The sequence below is a fragment of the Pteropus vampyrus genome, unplaced genomic scaffold (assembly GCF_000151845.1).
Source record: "Pteropus vampyrus isolate Shadow unplaced genomic scaffold, Pvam_2.0 Scaffold83, whole genome shotgun sequence".
Lineage (NCBI taxonomy): Eukaryota > Metazoa > Chordata > Mammalia > Chiroptera > Pteropodidae > Pteropus > Pteropus vampyrus.
The window spans coordinates 6,739,663-6,746,461 of NW_011888864.1; the positions used below are offsets into that span (position 1 = coordinate 6,739,663).

Here is a 6,799-nt window from a genome sequence, read left to right on the forward strand (position 1 = left end):
ACATTAAGAAGGAAAAAAGAACAAAACTTTCAGATTATGCTAAAACCTATCATTCACTATGAAGCAGGGATATTCTATCAGGAGAAATAAATGGTATTTGGATTGTCTAAAAATCCGATGAAGAATTGTGAATTATACAAACTCATTGGAAAAGAATTTTAAATCCTTACGAATTAAACATGAAATACTGACACTGATAAAGAGTACATAGAACTGTTAATACTCTAATACAATGAGGACTTTGATGACAAACCAGCTATTGAATATTGTCAATTTGAAGACATTGACACACCTAAAAAACCTTAAAATACACTGAAATATAACAGCTCGTATAAACTTATTACTTCTTTCAAATTAGATAAAATTCAAGAAAGTTACAAGACATACTAACAACTAATTGCAAAGTTAAAAGAAACTGTTCTAAGTTATCAATAATAAAAAATTTCAATTAGGGATGCTTAAGGAAAGATTGAATTTTCTTTCTGTTCTTGCTATTAAAAATATTACAAAATCACTGACTTCCAGAGACTACCAGAGTATATGCAGAAAAAAATTGTAGGAGAAAGCATTTTAGAGTATTGTGTGAGGAAGTTAATTAATTAGAAACACTTGTTTTTTTTTTTCTGTATTTTGTTGTATTTGTGGTATTTAGTAGTTTTAAGTAAATTGTAACTTGTGTGATTTTCCTATTCTAAATATCCACTTTTGTACCAAATTCGATATTTATAATTTTATATTCTTTTTCTAAAAGAGGGCCTCTTGAAGTTCTATTAGTTACATACACACACACACACACACACACACACACACACACACATATATAATATATATATACACACATATATATATTTAATTTTGGCAAAATACACATAACATAAAACTTACTATCTTAACTATTTTTAAATGTACAATTCAATGACAGTAAGTAAATTCACATTGTTGTATAATCATCACTACCATCCATCTCCAAAACTTCATCATTCCAAACTGAAACTCCGTACTTATTAAACACTAACTCCCCATTCCTTCCTCCAACCAGCTTCTGGCAACACAATTTTACTTTCTGTCTCTATGTCTACCCTACATATCTCATAAACAGGAATTATACAGTATTTGTCTTTTCGTGACTGGCTTATTTCACTTAACGTAATGCCCTCCAAATTCATCCATTTTGTTGCGTGTATCAGAATTTCCTTCCTTTTTAAGGCTGAATAATATTCCATTGTGTGTATATAATACATCCTGTTTATTCATTTTTCTATCATTGGACACGAGTTGTTTCCACTTCTTGACTATTGTGAATAATAGTGCTATGAGCATGGGTGTACAAACACCTCTTTGAAACCCTGCTTTCAATTCTGTTGGATATATACCCAGATGTAGAATTGCTGGATCATATAGTAGTTATATTTTTAATTTTTCAAGGACCCACCATACTGTTTTCCACAGCAGCTGCACCACTCTCGCCAACAGTGCACAAGGGTTCCAATTTCTCCATATCCTTGCTAACACTTGTTATTTTCTGGGGTTTTTTTTGGGTGGTAGTAGTCATCCTCATGGTTGTGAAGCCCTTAATATATTTCTAAGACATGGCTGGGATTTGATTTTGCTGGGCAAACATTTACACAGCATCAGTGAATCAGTTCTTCTCTTCATGGCCACTTCCATAGTCATGGTTAGAATATAGCTTCGTAAGGCCTTTCAGTATTATTGCTCAGTGCTTCTGTATAGCATTGGTTTCTCCCCTTCTCTCAAAGTTCTTGGTAACAGTTTATTCAAACTTGCTCTTGGGCAACATCACAGATCCTAGCTCTGTGGGTTTATTATTATTTTTTAGAGTTTATATGTACATATACATATATTTCTATTCCCACTGGACAAGAGGATCTATTCTGCATACTAGTTCATTCCACCATCTGTCTGTCAGAAAACTTTAAGGTCAGTCCGTAAGGATCATTTCCATATATACCGAATGGTGATGCTCTACGTCTGGCTTATGTTAAAGCTGATATAGCTGGTACTGCAAGACCTGTTGCTAAAACACTGAACCATGTCTTTACTGGCTGATAAATAGCCACATTACCTTGTAACTCTGAGTGCTTCTCTATCATTTTGGAATCATCTAAAGGTTAATGGCTGATTCAGAAGAGGGCCTCCAGGACTGTGCTTAGAAGGGCTCCTGGGCTCTTGAAATTCTTTTGAACAAGAGGCCCACATTTTCATTTTCTACTGGGCTCTGAAAATTATGTGGCTAGCCCTGAAGAGATTATATAGATTATGGTAAATTATGTAGCCAGTCCTAAACAGAATCATTGCCCTTTTATACACTTGAGCTTTTTCCCAAATAGAAAAGGGATTCTCCCTTAAGGTTCCTCCAGGGTACAGTGTAGGAGATGCCATACCAGGCCTCTTTGTGCTAACCACAGATTCTCTTTGGCCTGCTCCTCCATTTATTCTGGCCAACATTCTTCTGGATCTCAAGCCTGGAAAAAGACATTTAGAGATCAACATTTTTCTGCTATGAGAAGTGGTATATTTTTAAGAGGCATAACTTTTTCTAAGCTCAGTTTTTCCCCCTGATTATTACTTCTCTTGTTGTTGAAGATATCCCCTATCTGTTTAAACTCTATCTTTTTATTGTTATTACCATATTTTTCTAGAAAAATTGCATAAATTTTGCTAAATAAATCTTTCCCAAAGGAAACTGGCTTTTGGGTCCCATTTCAAACAGTCATTTCAGGTGGACATTTTAAAATCATGTGGAATTCCTGCCTAATTTCTGCTACATTGGCTCATTGAAAAGCTTTACCTACAATGGAAGTAATCTAGGAGAAAGCTCTAGTTACTTTCTCAGATACAGCCTTGACACACAAGATCCATTTTAGCCTGTTCAGAGAGACACTAAGTTACCAGGAACACCTTGTTATTTGTGTTTAAACGCTTCATCTGTGACATGAAATTTTACTTACTTATCTTGCAGGAATATTGTGGAAATTCATTTGATAAGGTCAGAATGGTTTCAACAACAGCAATTTTAAACCAAGCTATATGATTATGTATTCACTGTTATTATATATGATCATTATTTGATTATATCTAGTATAGCAATAATAACAGGTTGTTGATATTCAATGACACAACAAGCTTAAGTTTTATAATATCGCATGCTACAAAGAGTATTAATAGTATTCTGGATTACACTTACAAAGCAAAAAATGAAATGAACAAACACCATTTGTTCTTTTGGTGTCATCAAGCTTTGTAGAATATGAACAATGTTCGAAAATAAGAACAAAACTGCTGGTGACATGTGGTTAAGAGTTAAAAAATGTGGCTAATTCAAAGAGAAAAAGAGAGAAGTTGGTTGATGAAAATATGTCCTTAGCCTTGGGGTAAGTATTGCATCTTGCCATCCAGACCCTCTGAGTGTGCATAGTAAACAACTCTGATAACAGTATCTGAAAACACTTTATAATTTTTAATAGCTAATAATTATCATCTATTTATTATGGGACAGACCTTGTGTTGATGTTTTATAAATATCATGCAAACCTATTGGTCCTCTAGTTTTAGACACTGGTCACAATGCAGCATTCAGAGTAAGCATCCACTTCGTCTTTTCTGTGACCCATATATAGTTAGTCGCTCCTTTGTAATTCTCACTTTCCTTATCCATGGATCACAGCTATATTTATGGAGCTGTCTTCTCCACTAGACTATGAGTAGCTTTTCAGAAGTGTGAAATGTTATTTTTATGAATAAATTAATAGACATAGTCACAATTATCTCTTGGTTAGATTGTTGCCATCTACGTGATTTTCCTGCCTCCATTTTCCTTCCCCAAGCCCAGTCAACATAGCTGTACCTCACAACTCCAAAACTTGAGTAGTTTAACACAATCAAAGATTTTTTTCTTGATCACACACAGTCCAATATAGATACTCCTGGACAGGAAGCAATCCTGAGGAGCTCTCATCTAAGCAATGACTTAAGGATCCAGGTTCCCTGCGTTTTGAATGCCTCCATGTTCAACATGTAGTTTCCTGCAGGAGAGGAAAGAGAGTGTAAAAGATCACACAGGGAGTTTGTGGCTAGGCTTGGAAGTGGCATACATCACTTTGATCTACTTCCATTGACTAGAATGCAGTCATAGCACCCCACTAGGCTGAGAAGTGCTGTCTTCTAGTGTGCCTAGGAAGAGGAAACTAGACTAATTTACATCTAATGATAACACTCGAAACCCTCAGGTGGCTTCCCATCTGACTCAGAGTTGAAGCCTAAAGTCTTTACAGTGGCCTACAAAGTACCACCTAATCTGTTCTCACTCTAGGCCTCACGGCTCTAGCTTCACATCCTCTTTCTGCATATTTCTTCATTGCACTCCAGCCACACTGGCATTGGATCCTGACTAAGCCTTTGTACTTCTATTCCCTTTGCTAGGGATGTTCTTCTCCTAGACACCATATGGCTCACCCTTTCATTGCCTTCATGTCTTTATTCAATAGTTCCTTTTCCATTGAGACCTTCCCTAGCCACAATACTTACATTTCAACCTGCCCTCAACCACAATACATCATAGTCCCTTCCTTGCTTTTTTTATTTTGCCATTTACCTCTATCAAAATTCTCTACATTTTGCTTGTTTGACTTCATATTGATTGATTGTCTTCTGCACTAGAATATAGGGAATTTTGATCTTTTAAAAATCAGATCTTCATATGATATATCTTCAGCACTTAGAATTTTATCTAGTACATAATGGAAGCTCAATAAATATTTGTTGACTGAATAAATTTATGTCAATTAACAAAAGAGGATAAATTTAATGTTCTATAGAGATAGTTATTTCCTAATGCTATCTAAATATCATTTTAAGAACATTCTATACATGAAAGATAATAGAATTTTTAATTTTTTTGATGTTAGAAAATGACATCATTCTAAATTATCTAAGCAATATTTCAATGACCGAGAAAAGAGTGAAGAGTCAATATAGGATAAAAGGAAAAAATCTGAACCAAGAAATCTCACATGGTTGCCCCTTTCTCTAACCCCAGATCACTTACTTAAAAAAAAAAATCTTTATAATAATAGAACCCTTTTACTAACAATTCCTTACATTTTGTTTGTATATTGCAGCTTAACTATTCCTTCACTTTAATGATAAATTTTTATTTATTCAGAAGGGCTGTTGATGCAGCTGGATTTTTTTCCCTGCTTGTTGGATGGCAGAAGTCAAGACAAGTGATGAAGGTGCTAGTTAATAACGCCTGCAGTTTTGCAAAGAGGAGAACACGTTAGGATAGGATGTTCGGTTAAGACACTGAAGGCTCAGTAACTTACTTCTTCCGTGTCCTTATGATACAGCATAATGAGGGAAAAATTTGTGAGTTTAGAATTTTATAAAGAAAAACTACAGTAGGTAGCAGAGCTATCATTGAGTTTACTATCGAGTTTACAAATGAAAGATCTCAGATGGAAGAAAGAATGGTGAACAAATAAACTAATAAATACATGAACATAACTAAACAAATATTGACCATATCAAACAAAAACCAGTAATTCTTAATTTGTGGGGCTTAAATCAATCCCAAATATAAAGCATTGTGTTTCCAGGACAGTGTTTACTAGTCATTTTATATCTTTTCTGTGAATTATTTGGTCATGAGTTTTGTCCATTTTCCCACTGGGTGTTTGGTCTTCTTTCCCCTTAAATTTTAAAGGTTGGCTGGAGCACATTTAAGGGTCTGCAGTTTGCCATACTGCTGGTAATGGAAGTCTAAATGCTTACTATTCACAAAATGTGGATCAGCACCGTCTGCATCAGTGAGGAGTTCGACATCACTGGGGAGCTTGTTATAATTGTAGAATTTTGGGCACTGCACCTGGCATTCTGAATCAGAACCTGCATTTTAACAAGATCCACAGGGGATTTATATGCCTAATAAAGTTCGAGAAGCCTTAGTCTCAATGATCTCTTGAAGATCTCATATTTCATATTCTCTAGGAAACTCTCCTGAATAAAATAGAAGTAAAAGAGGGGATTATATTCTTTCAGTGCCATCAAGCCTAGGTGGTGTCTGTAAACTTATGTGTTAAATTAATTGTATATCTTTCCCCCCAGATGCTCTTCTTTGAAGTAAAGGTTGTGTCTTCTATTTATGTTGGTAAAATTTTAAAGAGCTTGTTTTTAAAAATTAATCAACCAATATTTTTAGAAAATAAGCATTATAAGAACACTTATAAAATGAGGTATAGTATAATGTTTCCTCAAAAAATTAAATATACAATTACCATATGCTCCAGCAACTCCACTTTTGGGTATATGCCCAAAACAATTGAAAAGAGAGACCTGAACAAATATTTACATACCAATGTTCATAACAGCATTATTCAATAGCCAAAAGGGGAAACAACCCAAGTGTCTATTGATGGATGAATTGATAAACAAAATATATTTTATAAATATGTATATTACATATATATAATGGAACATTGTTCAGCCTTAAAAAAGGAGGAAATTCCGACACAAGCTAAGTAAAATCAGCTAGACACAAAAGGACTAATATTCTATTATTCCACCATATGAGGTACCCAGAGTAGTCAACTTCATGGAGACAGAAAATAGAATGGTGGTTGCCAGGGACTGGGGGAAGGGGGAGTTATTATTAATGGGTATAGAGTTTCAGTTGGGAAGATGAAAAGTTCTGGTTGCACAACAATGCGAATGTACTTAATGCCACTGAATTGTACACTAAAAATAGTGAAAATAGTAAACAATGCATTATGTATATTTTACC

General features: G+C 34.6%; 1 long non-coding RNA gene across 1 annotated transcript; it reads right to left on the minus strand.

Moving 5' to 3' along the window:
• Positions 1 to 3,127: 3,127 nt before the first annotated feature.
• Positions 3,128 to 6,315, minus strand: LOC111741912. Its single transcript, XR_002781122.1, has 2 exons — positions 5,119 to 6,315; positions 3,128 to 4,043 (listed from the first exon to the last, which is right to left on the minus strand). It is a non-coding gene; the product is annotated as an uncharacterized LOC111741912 (long non-coding RNA).
• Between the last annotated feature and the right edge of the window lie 484 nt (positions 6,316 to 6,799).